Below are 16737 nucleotides of genomic sequence, written 5' to 3' on the forward strand. Positions count from 1 at the left end.
GCAGTCATTGGTTGAGTGGATTTATCGCATTCTGCAGAGAAAGGAGACTGGCGTTTGTCGCGGTTTGGAAAAAAAGGGAGGAAACATGACAGAATAACACGGCAGATATCGCATTTTGCGAAAAATTAAAAATAGACTTTTCAATACCGACCAGATACAATACTGATTTTTGGCGGTGTTGTGCCCAATTCTGACCCCCAGATTATTACCCCCCCTAGGTTTGGTGTGGTGTGGGGGAGGGGTTAACATTAGGCAATCAGGTAGCGATTTCAACGAGGGGGGGTAATAATTTGACAAGGAGTCGACAATGGGCACAATATATTGGTTCTGTGATCTCCATCGCGTGCTTTCAGATGGAGTGGCATTTAATACACAGAGCCGTAGATCACTGACAAGCTATGCAATATCGCCATCATAAACGCAGATGAATCGCATTCGATTATGATTGCGATATCGAGTAGCTTGTCAGTGTAAGTGTTTTTATTAATGCCATTAATGTTTTAGTTATATACAGCGCATAGCACTAGTCAACTAAATGAATATTACATGGCAAAGATCAATGCACATTCGGAAGTTGAATGTAAGGGAAAAGTCATTTTGGAATTTCTGTGGTCTAATGTGATATTGTTGTTCATATTCTTGTTCATGATGAAATTTTCTTTCACTGGAGCAAACATTTGCACAGGCGGGAGAGAGAGAGAGAGCAGTTGACAAGCCAAGCGTTAAACTTTCTCCCAAGCATTAAGATGGACCATTTAAAAAGCAAATCTCTACAAAATAGTGCATGTATCTACCAGGTTCAAAAAGAGAGTAAGGGTAGTGATACTGTGTGAGTTTTTATGGAAGCACTAGGAAAAACTAAAAGAATTGACACAAGCATGCATCGCTTGCTTACCTTTTGCAAAAAAACTCCAACCACAGACTGGTGTGTTAGTATTACTTTCTGTCTTTTTGGCCTTTTGGAGGATTATGATTGTATAATCAAATGCAGTATCATGTCTCAGAGTCATGGCCTGGATAACATATTGCTTGTGTATTTTGCAAAGGTTCAAGCCAGGCCATGCTAGAAGCAGAAAAGAGTAAAAAATATACATAACATCTCACTCGGACCAGAATGTAGTTCATCAGATTTAAAGGGATAGTTCACCCAAAAATGAAATTTGATGTTTATCTGCTTACCCCCAGGGTATCCAAGATGTAGGTGACTTTGTTTCTTCAGTAGAACACAAACAAAGATTTTTAGTAAAAAAAAAAACATACACAGACAAAACCAAATTAAACCCTTCTTGTGACGATACATTGCAAGAAACTGAACAGTATTAATATAATTTTTTACCTCTGATCGACCGCAACATCCAGTGCATGACATGTCAACATGCTCTGGCATTGCCATGAGCCGCAGGGTTTAATTTGGTTCTGTCTGTGTATGTTTTTTTTTTTACTCTCAAAGCCGTGGGTCCCATTGACTGACAGACTACAACGGTTTGAGTTAAAAATCTTTGTTTGTGTTCTACTGAAGAAACAAAGTCACCTACATCTTGGATGTCCTGGGGGTAAGTAGATAAACATCAAATTTTCATTTTTGGGTGAACTATCCCTTTAACTACCAAAAGCTGAAGACAATTATACGGACTGCATCTATTTTTTTTCTTGTAAGATAGGCTATATCTTATTAATCTAATCATGTATCTCTGAAATAAAATTGAATCTGACATGATAGAAATTTGGTTTTACATAAAAATGCAGCTGAAGTTAAACCATACCTCCTGGGGTAGAGAGCTGAATTTTAGAGTCCTACCCGTCAAGCGCCTCAAACATAACGCATACTGCAGACTGATGAAAATCCGCTTTCTTTCCGCTTCCTTTCTTTTTTGTGATATTACCTAATTGAAGGCCGTGAATAATTTATAATTCCCAGATTATCTTTTGAATGGTGTCGGCGTCTGGAAGACAGAGAGGAAACTTTAATGACGTCCCAGGCTCAGCGAAGCCATCTTTCACAGTTTCACAGTCTGAAAAACTCCTGCAGAATATCACCCGCCAAGTCACTGGTCTTAAATAGACAACGCAGCGAGATGCGTGTGTCTGCAGGAGGGGACAGAATCTGTTGTTGTCATGTGTACGCAGGGTTTGTGTACCCTACATGTTTGTTTCAGTTATGACCGGCATTTACATAAAAATTTTAAAAATGTCAAGACAAGCCTACTTAATTAATGCCAGCTTTTAGACAATGATGTCAGACAGAGACTGACAAAGCAGCATAGTGGAGTCCTGCGGTCAATTTAATATTTATATAAAAAATGCAAAATACAGTGAATATCTACATGCAGTGAATGAATATGGATAGTTGTACTTTTCCTCGGTTTTCTGCACACTGAATGTTCAAATCCTTTCAGGTGAAGAGAGACAGAAAAGTTGATGGTTTTTCACTTGCCCTACCTGACCGATCATAGTCTCAGTGTACTCAGATGTGTCACTTCAAAGAGTTTCTATGACTTCCTGTGACATCTGGTCTCAGCAGTCCTCCAGTCAGTTTTACTGAGCTTTTTCTATGAAGGTTACAATAAATATAATATATTATTTCTGTCTCTCTATCTATCTATCTGTCCATAGTTCTGTCTGTACTTCTTTTATGGTGACTTTTAGCAGGTAGTATTGTGCCTTCATTTCCTGTTTCCCTCTTGTGTAGTCTTATTGCTTTCAGCCGTGTCATTGGCTGCATCCGAAATCATATACTCTCTGACTAGGTGTAACAGAACTGTTTGTTTAGTTTCCTTTTTGTCCTTATTTGGTTCTTCCTGTTTTAGTTTCTGACCTAGTTTTGTTAATTAGTTATATTCATCACCTGTGTTTGATTCAATTACCTTGTTTCCTCGTTTGTTCCAGCCCCTTTATAAGTCCTCAGTTTTGCCTTTGTGTTTGTCTGATCTTGAGTTAACTTATTGTCTTAGTGAGTTGATGCTGTATATTAAAGACTACTCTTTTGTTTACTCTTTTCGTCGTGCGCCTTCATCCACAACCACAGACGCGTTACACTAGGTAGCCTATAAATACTTAGCTACCAATAAAATGTATGTTCTATATAGTATAAATGTATGTAGTATGAATGTAATCGGATACACATTAGTCATGTTGTCATGTGACCTACCACAATCCACTCCCGTCATCTCATGGCAGAGTAAACTGTCCATGAGATGCCTTCCCTGCTGTTTACTGTGAATCTGGACATACTATGCTTTTCACATCCAGTTTTTTTCCTACTGTATCATTCCTTTATGGATGGTTCACAATTATGTTCCCTATGTTCCTTGTTTTATAGTTTTTAAATTATTTTTACATTATACTCTGAATAATGTAAATTAGAACATTAATTCACCTAAATAGTGAATATGAACATCAAATAAAATTATCCATAATGCTTTCATTTATCTTTGTTTGAACAATTTGGCAACATTGTATAAATTTCAGCAGTGCTATCTCCCCAAATCATCTCTTCCAAAGTCTATTACCTTTTCTAAAGGTCATTAGTGTAACAGCACCATGATTAGATATCAGGTGCATAATTAGAGTCGTCTCTCTAATAACTATGAAATTCTATTAATTCTATCTTAATAGGTTTTTATTATGCTGACCGTCTTTCTCTCTTTTTTATTATTTAGTGCTGAGATTTTTACTTCAGTCTGGACAATGCCACTGTGCAGGCAAGTTTAGGAAATATTGAGAGAGATCAGAGAAATATTTGAATAAACAAATTCATCTAGCACCTTTTATTCAATTCACAAATATGACACTGGACCACAAAAAAGTCAAAAAAAAGTTTGTTAGGATAGGACAATATTTGGCTGAGATACAACTATTTGAAAATCTGTAATCTGTAATCTAAATATTTTCCAAATGAAGTTCTTAGCCATGCATATTACTAATCAAAAATTATGTTTTGATATAATTACGGTAGGAAATGAACAAAATATCTTCATGGAACATTATCTTTACTTAATATCCAAATGATTTTTGACATAAAAGAAAAATCTATAATGTTGACCCATACAATGTATTGTCGGCTATTGTTACAAATACACCCATGCTACTTATGACTGATGGTTTTGTGGTCCAGGGTCACAAATATCCCTTAAAATGTATGCCTTCAATTGATAAGAAAAAGAGAGTCAAAAAAGTATTGAGGGATAGGTATGCAAATCAGAAATGACACAGACCAGACTCAAACCTTCTCCAGAGCATCCAGTTCTAAATCATAGAGCCATGTGTGCCAATGCTGTGCCACTGATCCAATATAAATATACAATTAAAATACAACACCCAACAAATGTGGTGATGTGGCCACAAATCAAAAAGTCATTAATGCTGTAGGAATCACTCTATCAGGAAATGGTCCAGAACTAATGTTGTATAAACAGTTCAGATCAGAGAAGTTTCGTATTTGATCACTGCAATATTTATTTTGAAATTGTGGTGAATATGTCTTTTTATTGTTTTGTTATTTGTTTCATTTTAATTCTTGTAATACGTGGTAATTTCATTAAAGGGATAGTTCACCCAAAAATGAAAAATCTGTCATTAATTACTCATCCTCATATGGTTCCAAACCCGTAAGACCTTCTTTCATCTTCGTTCATCTTCAGAACTTGGGTGAACAAGCCCTTTAAAGACCCTAATCATTCACTGTCCTGTTACAAGTTGCTTGTATTGCCATTGAATTACAGTGTGAGATCATGAAGTGTGTTGGTTTTTATGAAGCATTGAGCACATAAATCCTTACTGAAGGTGACAAAGTCTTAGTGGACTGTGCTGTGCGAGTGGCGCTGTAACAATGTCACATGTTCAACACTGAATAGCGCTGTCTCCCGCAGTGTTTACCAACAGATTTTTCGCTTTCTATTTCATCCTATTAGACTATACTGTAAGTGGATTTATCTGTGCACTCAAGGTCTGTCTTTTCCCAGATAACTTTAGCTACCCAGCGATCCATTCATTCAATTACTTTATATCCATATCAGTCAATCTCTACTGAGTTGGCATGAGCCCAACAGTAACTACCTTGCAGCAGAGCAGCAAAAGTCTATCTCTTTCCTTATTATGAAGCTATTTACAATGTAACATTTCAATATCTTTCATTCACAGAAAATAATCTAAAAAAAGAGAAGTTTGTCACTAGCTATTGATTTGCTGTTCTGACACATCCTGCTTGCTTGTCTTTGTTACATCACTCACTTGTCTCAAACGGGTCCTGTATTAGAATTGCGTACGAGCGATCCGGATTATATCATTCAAGTCTCTGAAGGTCTTGGCATGGCATCAATGAGTTTCGATGTTATTGATGTATCAGTGATCTGATTTGATTTGAGAGTGATTAGTGCTTTAGAAAACTTGATTAAAGTTGTTTGTACATCTATGCTACCTTTTTATGTCCTTTTTGGATTTTGAAACCAACCCATGGACTTTCATTGTATGGACAACTGAAACATTCTTCCAATATTATCTTTTATGTTCCACAGAAGAGAGAAAGTCATAGTTTTGGAATGACATGAGGGTAAGTAAAAAATTACATTTCCCTTTTTTTTCGGTGAAATTATCCTTCAACAAGAGCTGCTGACTTTTAAATCATTGTCTCTTTCTTCCATGCAGAAACAGGGCTTCAGTTAACACATTATTCATGCTTTCTGGAATTAAAAACTCAAGGGCACATTTGTAAACGCCGTGCTTCTTTCTCATTGTCAGATCTCTGCTGTCATATTTGACCCAGCGAAGAATAACCAGTATTGTCATTCCGAGGCTGATTCATCGAGTATGAAATGGTGACATCAGCCTCTGTGTTACTTGGATAGTATGAAGGCGGCACAGACACTGAACTCTTGACCTGCTCCTTAAGGACTAGAAATCCAGCTTTGCCTGCCCCGACCGAAAAAAAAATGCGTTATTTGAATTCTTTGCATGTCACAATCAAACAGATGGAGTAGGGACGAACGTAATCTGTTGAAGGATGAAGGATTAAGGCTTGTCAAAGCCAGTCATATTTCTTCATGTGATGGTCAAGTACAAAGAACACCCACAGCCTTTGGGATTTTATATACTGTGATGTAATCACCCACACTGTATACCTAGAGAGTATGACCAGTGCCTAGTTCTCACATCTTTAAACACGCACGCAAAGACAGCAGGGGCAGATTTGTGAAGTCCATAATGTAATGCAATCAGCATGTTTCAGAGTATTAATCGCTCACTCAAGCCTTATATGCATAGACACAAACATGGTTATTTTCATAGGTATAATAAAGGAGTTCACGGCATGAGCTGTGGGGGCTGTACAATATATGGCTTTTTTTTTCTTTTGCCTTTTAAATGTCTGAGCCTGACTGTCAAAGTGAATAGCAATGATTAGCATATGTGCAGAGACGTACACACAGATCACTGAGCACATCAACGCAGCTCTTTTACTAGCATCCATGTGATCTGACCTGTGCAACAATTAGGAATATTTGAAGAGACAGCGACAGCCTCAAAACCTACAAAATGGAAGACTAGGAGGCTTTGTTGCTCATACTTTAGTGAAAAAGAAATATACTAAAATGTATTTGAAATGCATTTATTTCATGCCAAGTATACTACAAATAAATTTACATATTTATGTACTTAATAAAAATACCCTACAATTTACTTTTGTTATAGTGAACTTGTATACTAAAAGTCTGCTAAATTGGAACAACTAATTTTGTGCTTACAGTTTGCTAACAAGCGTCGTTCAATACTGAAGCCACATTTTCAAAACATGTTCATAAAGTCTGCATTTACAACATGAATGGCCAAACTGTTTATCTCACCTCCAAAACTCCTTCAGACCAACAAAACAGTTCATATAGATCTCAAAATAAGCTTGTTTCAGCATAACACTGGGAACAATTCTCATTCAGAAAACATACATTTCATTCATAACACACTGATCTAAAAAAAATACTAACAACAGGGAGCATTACATAAACTATGAACTTTTATCTTTGAAGTTTGAATGATTTGTGACATAAGTATTTCATTATAGGATAAGAATAACATCTTTTCATTTTACTGACTGTATTACAGCACAAAGAATGAGGGAGAAAAGCAGCATTTTCACCTCTAACAAAAACCCATCAACATTTACAAAATTTACTTATAAAAACTAAAAAACTATAAAAATAAAAAGCAGAAAAAATAATAAATTCTTGAAGCAATAATTACTTATTTTTATTAAAAAAAGTCAAAATCCCCTTCAATAGCATGTCTAGTATGTGCAGGTCTTTCTGTGTGGAGTTTATATTATGTTCCCTCCGTGTTGACGTTAGTTTCCTCTGGGTTTCTCTCACAATCCAGAGACATACAGGACAGGTGAACCGGAGACTGTAAGTGAGTGTGAATATGAATGTGTGCATCTGTCCAGGGGGTTTTCCTGCGTATGACCCAGGAAAGTCTCCAGCCTCATGACCCTACATAGGACAAGTGTTTTGGAAAATGGATGGAATAGATGGATGTTCAGTTCTGTGAGGGTTCTAGTCCTCCCTCTCTCTGCCACTCTTTTTTTCCCCACCCATGTGTCTTCCTTGATCCAAACAAAATCATTCGAAGCCATCCATATCAAAAGATAACCAAAAAGAAAGAAACAAGTAAAAATATGACATCTGGCTTGGCTTTCAGCTGAAATTGCAGTTAGTTGTCTTTAGAATAATTATTATTCAATTTCATAATAAATATTCTGCTCAGATTTTATATTTCAATATAATTCCTGCAGAAATGGACAGAGTTTGTCATTGTTCTGATTTGAATGTCCTTTTATCAGTTTTGAAAGCAGTTTGTTAGCATTTGAAAAATGTGCTGAAAATGTGTTTTTCAGGTTGTAGAGTATGAATGACAAAAGAGTTGAAGAACGGTCATTGCATGCATTTTGTCTGAAAGCAATGAAAAATTATTCACAGTTTGGTCCACATGGACTTCTGTATCGCTGAAAGTGTGAACAGTTTTCAATGTGTGAACAGGCTTCAGTATTGAACTATGCTTGTTAGCAATTGAAAAAAACTGTAATGCACTTTAATTGTGCAGAAGTAGTGCTGAAGTTCAACTAAAGATATACTGAAGTATATTTGATTGCGCTAAAGTGGAAATATTACAAGCATACTTCAGGTAAACTTTAAATATCTTGCATTTAAAGACTGATATTATTCAAAGATCATACAGTCCTCGCCAATAGTGACATTAAAACACATTTAGCCTTAATATTAAGAAATGTGCATTGTGCACAAGTAGTACTCCAAATAAAGTTTAATTATAATTTTCATATCAGTAAGTCTCGAGCGATATGTCAGCAATTATGTTAATAGATTTGAACTACTTAGTATGAAATAAATGTATTTTACTAGGTTATACATGCTCATAATTTTGAATTAATTATTAAATTGGTGTGTGTGTGCGTGCATGCGTGCGTGTGTGTGTGTGTGTGTGTGTGTGTGTGTGTGCATGTTTATGTGGTTTATGAGGACACAAATTTGTATAATGACATGGGTATGACAGAGGTATTGCAATATGAAGGTGGTTTATGAGGACACTGCCTATATCCCCGTAATTCAAAAGGCTTAAAAACATACTAAATGGTGTTTTTTTTGAAAATCTAAAAATGCACAAAGTCTCCTATGAGGGCTAAGTTTAGGTGTAGGGTTGGTGTAGGGCAATAGCACACACAGTTTGTTCAGTATAAAAACCATTACGCCTATGGAGAGTCCCCATAAACCACAAAAAACAACATGTGTGTGTGTGTGTGTGTGTGTGTGTGTGTGTGTTTGTGTGTGTGTCATTAAAGATAAAATAAATTACTTTTCTACAACAGGGACCAATTAAATTGATCAAATGTTGACTTTCTAGTTATCAAAACAAGTATCATGGTTTCCACAAAAATATTATGCAGCACAACTGTTTTCAACATAATAAGAAATGTTACTTGAGCAGCAAATTAGCATTTTAGAATGATTTTAGTTTTGATTCAAGTTTTTCTCCATTGCTAACACACAATTCATGAAACAATTCACCATTTTCTCACAACTATAAACACAATCTCAAAACTACACACCAGCTTGTGCAAACTTCAAACTTCCAGGTCAAAGTCAAACATTTTAGTCAAAAACACATTCTCTTTTGTCAGAATCTAATCTTTGGCCTCAGATGACACACAAACCTGACAAATACACAGACTATTTTCCTGACTAGAGAACACTAGTGAGATCAATTCAAAACTATTTACAAAAACCTCCTTTTGGGAAATAGGGATCCTTTTGCAAGTCAATGACTGTTACAGTATACGGCATAAATAGATAAATACGCATCCTCTGCCAAGCTGCATTACAGTATTGCTAATATCCTTATATATTATACTATAGCAGTTTCTTAGTCTTCTGACAAAAGACTTTCTCTGCCCTCCCCTACACAGTTGACTCTCAGTTCTGCACAAATACATGTGAGAAGTACTTGGCTACAAATCAATTCAACAGTTACGAGTTTGAGGGTGTGTGCTACAGCAGTTACAGTACAGAGAATAGTGAATGTCCTTTCATCTGAAATACTGCTACTGTGTACTGCAAGTGTAATGCATAAGTAGTGTAAAAACCCTGTAGCCCTCCTTATGGTCATTCCATGCAGAAGAACATGCTCAACTATAGTGCTTTAAATTCCATCAGCAACAAATGACCTTTGACCTAGTCCCCTTCTTTTTTTCTTTTTTTTTCTCCTCCTATTCCTCTTTGTCTCGCAGGATTCATTTTGCAAAACATATAATCACTTGTGCTCCTGTTCATGTCGTCCTGAGATTCTGACTGCGGTGTCATCAGTTTTGCTACTGAATGTTCAAACAAGGATAAATGTGTGTTATTTGTGTTCATTTTGTGATTCTTGAGGTAGTGAAAGCAGGTGAAATGTGTTAAAAGTTTTGAGAAACGTGTCTTTGTTTCAAGAACTGTATGAATGGTTTGGACAATTGGGCCAAATGAATCAGTTATAGTGTGTTTGCAATTGGGAAAAACTGTAAATGTTTACTGTATTTTTGATTAACTACATCAATTTCTTTTGACTTCTTTAAAAATCTTACTGATTGTAAAGATAGATATAATTATTTTGTGAATTTGAAATATTATTTTTTAAATCCTTTAAAAATTTTAAAATGTTATATTATATTGCTTGCAGTTTATTCATCTTTGCTGTTGGTCATGAAAGTTTAGTGCATTGCATTGTGAGATACAATATTCCATGCAGTAGGTTCTGGCTGTGCATTTTGATTAATTTAGCAGGTCATCCATAAAGCTGAATCATGGACCAGGTCAGTGCTTCGGGCCTCGGACTGCCAGTGTCCTCCAAAGCCTCCGGGACCCTTGGCACATACACTGTGAGGTGATGACTAGGGCCACCGGACTCTGACGAACATGCATAATGAGGGCCCTCGGCACATACAGTTCAAGCTGGCCACTAAGGCCACTAGGCCCGGAAGCATATACACCAGGATCACAAGGGCCCCCAGGCCCATCGGCACACACAGCACAGGCTTAACAGCAGGGTCACTGGCCCCGTCAGCACGTACAGCTGAGCCCCTATAGTTTGGAAGTTACAACAATGATTCTGCACATCCCCTCACCTCAGCCTCCAGAGTAATCCAATCTTACTTGTATACAATGTTTCTGGAACAATGCATTTTCAAATATTATCATGCAAAAAGATCAATGTACACTATAGCCAGCGTTTGTTTTTTTAAACACTGAAGCACGTACGGTCAAGTCTGCTTCTGCAGCTTCTGGTAATGTTTGCAGCACATTAGTTTGTTTGCATACTGGGTAACTGCATAACTTTAGTAATGACATTGCACAGCCTTCAGAACATAATTTATTAGGCAAAAAAAAAAGATTTATCAAGATTCATGCATTCATGAAATCATGCATTATAGAATAGTTCACAGTAAGACTAGTAGAGTCATTGATTTTATGTTTCCTTTAATACACTTAATAGAGCATAATGAAAACAAGGAACACAATATTGAACAAATAGATTAAACATAATATGATCATCCTATCCAATTGATACAGGTATCTTTATTCAAAAAGTCAAATGTCTAAAATGTTCCATTCAAAGGTTGATCACCAAGGCCGCATTTATTTGATAAAAAATACCGTAAAAATGTGAAATATTATTTTATATTTTAAAATATCATTTATTTCTGTGATGTCAAAGTTGAATTTTCAGCATCATTACTCCAGTCTTCAGTGCCACAAGATCCTTCAGAAATCACTCTAATATGATGGTTTACTGCTCAAGAAACATTATTTTTTATATACTTATTATTATCGGTGTTGAAAACAGTTGGGCTGATTAAAATTGTTGTAGAACCATGACAGGATTCTTTAGAATGCGTTGATGAATATAAAGTTCAAAATAATAGCATTTATTTGAAATATAAATCTTTGACTGTCAACTCTTGATTTCATGCATTTCTGCTGTATTAACTATTAATTTAAAAGAAAAAAATCTTACTGACCTGGTTTGGTTGGTATTTAGTATTTATTGTTAATGAATTAGTGGATTTTTGAAGGACAGCAAGCAATTAAAAAACAAAAACTGGGGCAGATCAATTCTCAGCTTTTACTGGTTTAACAAGACTTTACTGTTCCTGTCAAAACACTGGTTTTAAAGATGTGTTCCCAAAGAGCCTCAGGAGACTTTAATCTGGCCCTGCTACTCCATTTATTTAGTAGAGTATTACTCACTGCATAATGTAGACGCTAAAATGCATGTGTGTAGTATGGTTTGCCACTCTGAAAATACCCATAGACAAGAGAGAATCACACATGTGAGCCAATCAACGTGACAGAACCCCATGTGAGAGCCTAGCAGTGCATCTGTGAATCTGCTGAAAGACTCACACTCAAGAGACTACAAACTCACAAGCCAGATGATGCAATATAGCAGCAGTCACATTCCATAGGTAATAATAACTTAGCTCCTGACACGCTCAGGTTGACTAGTTTGGGATGTTTAAGAGTCCCAAGAGCATAAATCCTCAGGAATGAACATTTGCTCACACTTGCACACATAAGTGAAACTTGCACACAAAAGTGTTTGTCTTCAAAACATATATATATATCCTTCAAGTGCATTATAGTGACATAAATATGAAAAGTAATTCACAGTATGCCTGCGCACAGAACATACAAATGTATGAATTATGAATTGACGAGTTGGCAAGTACACGCACTATACATTAAATTTGCATACTGCTCGTGCAGACATACATGTAATATGCAGAATGCAACAGCGCCATCTGTTGATCAGCATGAGTAGCTACAGTACTGCAGTGCACAGGGTGGGCAAATGAGGACCAGGATTTATTGAGGATCAAAAAATCCCTCTCTTTCTCCTCCAGCCTTTTCTTCCTCTCCTCCTCTCCGTGTACGAGACCTGCTGAATCACACCCCATAAATATTAACACCGCCAGCTGGGTCAATATCGCATGCTGATCCTGTAGTCACCTCACGTCCACATAGCCTAATACCATCGATTCAACAGGCACATGGAAGAAAGAAAAATGTACGGAGTCTCTCTTTAAATCACCTGCCATCTCTCTCTCTAACTCTTCCACTGACGTCACAGGGACTGCAGCTGTTTGAGCCACTAGTGCATATCTGACACACTGATGAGCCAGGAGCAGTGGGGATCAGGCGAAGATAAGAGACACAGAATTTAAGACTAACGGAGAGAATGAAAAGAGAAGGACAGAGATAGACTGAGAGAGAGGGGGCAGAAGGATAAGCTAACAACAAAACTGTTGAAGCAACAGGGCAAATGGGGGAACATGAGAAGGAAAAGAATGAAAGGGGCACAAAGGGCACACAGATGGAGAAGAGAGAGAGAGAGAAAAGAGAGGGAGATGGATCGGGCTTTGTCCATCAAACACAGCAACAGAAAAATACCCAGATTTCGCAGAATAAAACACAAGACTAAATAATGCATAAACTATCCATAATCCTATAGTTTCAGTCCTTGAATATGATTTGTCTCGCGGCATTCCAAGAGAGCTTATAAAACAGCCAAACAGCACTGGGACTTTTCACTTGCTATATTCGGAACCTTGTACTCTTACTACTAGTATATGTATTTCTATTGTAGAAACTGTAAGAGTAGTGTGCTAGCCTATGGTTCCAAAGTCAGCAGCTGTTTCGGTGACAGTGTCTGCAGGTTACATAATTTCACCAGTAGGCGACAAATGAGTGTCTTAATGAATGTATCACTGAATCATTCACTCAGCTGATACATTCAAAACACTTATTTATTAAGGAGCTAGCAAGTAAATACAAAGTTCTGTCATGACAAACTCTAGATGGCACAGGCTATAACTTAATCTGACATAATCACATCATTCACATCAGCAGCCTTCCCCAGCTCCACCTGTATAGATCTGCTACAGGGTGATTTCATGCATGCTTATGGGGGTTATTTCATTTGTTATATGTGCAGCAGCAGTAATTCTACCATGCTCACAGCAGCATGTTGTGGATGTATTGGCAGTAGCAAGTCCCAGTACTTGCTCTGATGCAGCAGCAGCAGCGTAGCAGATATATTCTGCCAAGACCAAACACATTAACATTGTCATGTACATTACCATGCAAAAACTCTCAAGAGAGTTGTCATGACAGAACTGTTTTTATGAGTGAATCACTGAGGCATTTGCTCTATTAGTTTCCTCGAAACACTACAGTATTTAATTCAGGAAAAAGTATCAGTATTTATTAATAAATCATTAAATCATGAACCTTATTGATTTGTTCAAAAACACTGATTCATTCTGGAAGTAAACAACACTGCTGTGTGTTGCTCTGCAATGCAACAGATCATTTGGCAGAGCCAAAATAGACATAGTAAAGATGTTGTCACATTTACCTTTGTACACGTTAAAAAAAAATAGTGAGGGACATGTGGCACGAAAATTTACAGCACACTTTTTACAGAATCCTGATCAACATATTTGTCTGCAATGTTTGTGTGTCTGTATTATAATTATACATCATACCGATAGGCTATCAGTATAAAATCAATATCACACACGCTGTGCTGTTGGTCTGAATGTCAGCTGATAATTAAAACAACAGCACTCTTGCTTGTGTGACATTGCTTAATACAGATATTGCATTGATGTATAATACAGACACAAACAGTGCAGACAAATGGTAAGTTGATCAGGATTCTGTGAAGTCTGCTACTGCTGCTGACTCAGGGGTCTGAGTAATACAACTGCCCTCTTGATGAATAGCTACATCTAAAAGGATTTTATCTTGGGAATACGTCATAGAGGAACGATATACACATACAAACATGCACATTACACTAAAATATTCCACTAACAAAGACTTGTTACCATGCCTACCAGTCTCTGACCTGCAACTCAGACACACTATAAACTCAAAATGAATGCTGATGAGAAACGTCGTTGATGTCTTTTCACACTGCACATTTGTGTACAGAACACAATATCGACTGGACAGAACAGTGTTCTAGAAGTAATAACATCTGGAAATTATATTTAATAGAACTTTAAAGAAAAAAATATATATCAGTGAACAGCAATTTTCTTCATTTTAGGGTCTGACCTCCTTCCATGTAGCCCAGTTCACTCAGTAGTTTTTTTCTTTTCTGTGTTGCCCTGACCTATATGGCTGTCATCTTGGACTTGCAGTAAAAGCAGAGTGAAGCATTGTGTAAAATTTGTCAATTATTAATGCCATCGTAGAAAAACTAAGCCATGATAATTGATCTCATGAGTGAAAGTATCAAATAACAAAGTAGGATGTTGTGAGCATCTTAACAATAAATCTGTAAAATTTTACATTAAGGTTCCTTTTGTTGACTTTGTTTTAGCTATATAGTTAACACAAACTAACAATCAAAAAACGTTGACAAAGATGAATAAATACTGTAACGAATGCAATGCATTGCTTGTTGTTAGTTTATGAATTGATGTTAAATAATGGGACCTTATTGTAAAGTGTTACCAATAAATATTTTAGTATTTTATTATTTATTTATGTGCATTTTTATAAAGAATAAACTACTAAGCATACTTTAAAAAAAAAAAACTTGGTTGATGATGGTGCTACCTGAGCTAGATTTGTCTTCACTTTCAGGAAGAAAAAGCTCAACTTTCATCTCATTAGACTTCAATTTTCCTCCACAACTTTTCAGGTCATCACATGGCTTCTATCAAACTCCAGGAATGACTTATGTTGGCTCATCTCATAAGTGGTCTCCTTCTAGCCACTCTCCCAAAGAGGCTGAATCTATGAAGTGCTAAACAGATTGGTTATGTCTGCAAAATTTCTCATATTTCAGTCAAAGCTCTCAGCAGTGTTGTAGCTTTCCCTTTGATTACTTCTCTGCTCTTTTAGTCCAGTTGCTCAAGTTGGTTGGTCTTCACTGCTCTACTAAAGGTTCAAAGGGTTGTCTAATGTGTATAAACATACAGTACTACTGTACTCCCCTAACACCTTACAGTGTTTGTTATGTTTATTGCATTTTAAAGGATCTGATAATGTAAGCTTATTCAGAAGTAGGCCATTTATTTTCTCACTATGAAAATCTGAACGCCTCGTGAGAAAGACGGCTCGTTTTCTCTAAGAAATGCAGTTAAGCAACATCGTGTGCCAAAAACAGTACAGATTACATTACATGACCAGTTTCTCAGCATGTCTACACCTAACTTTACTCCTAGCTTCAGTCTTTTGCTCCTATGCGCCCTATTTCTTCTCTGTGTTTGGTTGAAGTTAGCCATAAATAAAATAGGCCTTAATCCAGTAATGAAATGTCAGAGCCAGTGGGCTTGTTTCCCCTCCTCAAATAATTTGTAATATCCTGACATCATGTGGTGAAGATTGGTATTGGCTCTTTTCACATTATTTATATTCCTGCTTAAGTGAAATGACGACCTATATTTGTAGATTTAATTAATTAATATAACGATTTATACTTACAATTAATACTTGTATTTAGTGCCTTTTAAAACGGTCCATATATTTGTTATTCAAAATATTACATCACGTAAGATACCTTCTTTTGAGTAAAAACGTATTTTAACCGTAGGCTACTTTTCTTTTTATGACGTTTAAAAACATTGGAACACAAAATACGCGAACATTCCTCAAAGATAAGCAACTCTTTACCAAAACTACATGTCTGTGGATGTTTGTCAGCTCCCTGTGAGCAGACGGAAACGCTAGAATACTTGCATGAGCAGCAAAGAATGAGCTTTAAACCTAAAAGCCTGGGAGGTAAGAGAGACCTTAGAAATGTCTTTTTGTTTACTAGGATGAGAGTTGCTGAAATCGCGTTTGGTCTCGTACTGTATCGTGTATCTTGTCAGTGTGTGCACTTGCTTGGCCATTTGTAGTTGATAAACAGGAAAGTGGGTTCAAGCGCCAGCAGAAGGCAGTGTAATGAAGTGGTCTTTAAGAGAAGCAGTCTATCAGCGGAAGTTTAAAATCAGCTCGTAAGTGTATTTACTTGTCTCAGTGTTTAGCGCATTTGCCGTTGCTAGGAAACGCTTATTTTGTTTACTAGGATGAGAGTTGCTGAAATCGCGTTTGGTCTCGTACTGTATCGTGTATCTTGTCAGTGTGTGCACTTGCTTGGCCATTTGTAGTTGATAAACAGGAAAGTGGGTTCAAGCGCCAGCAG

The sequence above is a fragment of the Barbus barbus genome, assembly GCF_936440315.1.
Source record: "Barbus barbus genome assembly, chromosome: 4".
Classification (NCBI taxonomy): domain Eukaryota; kingdom Metazoa; phylum Chordata; class Actinopteri; order Cypriniformes; family Cyprinidae; genus Barbus; species Barbus barbus.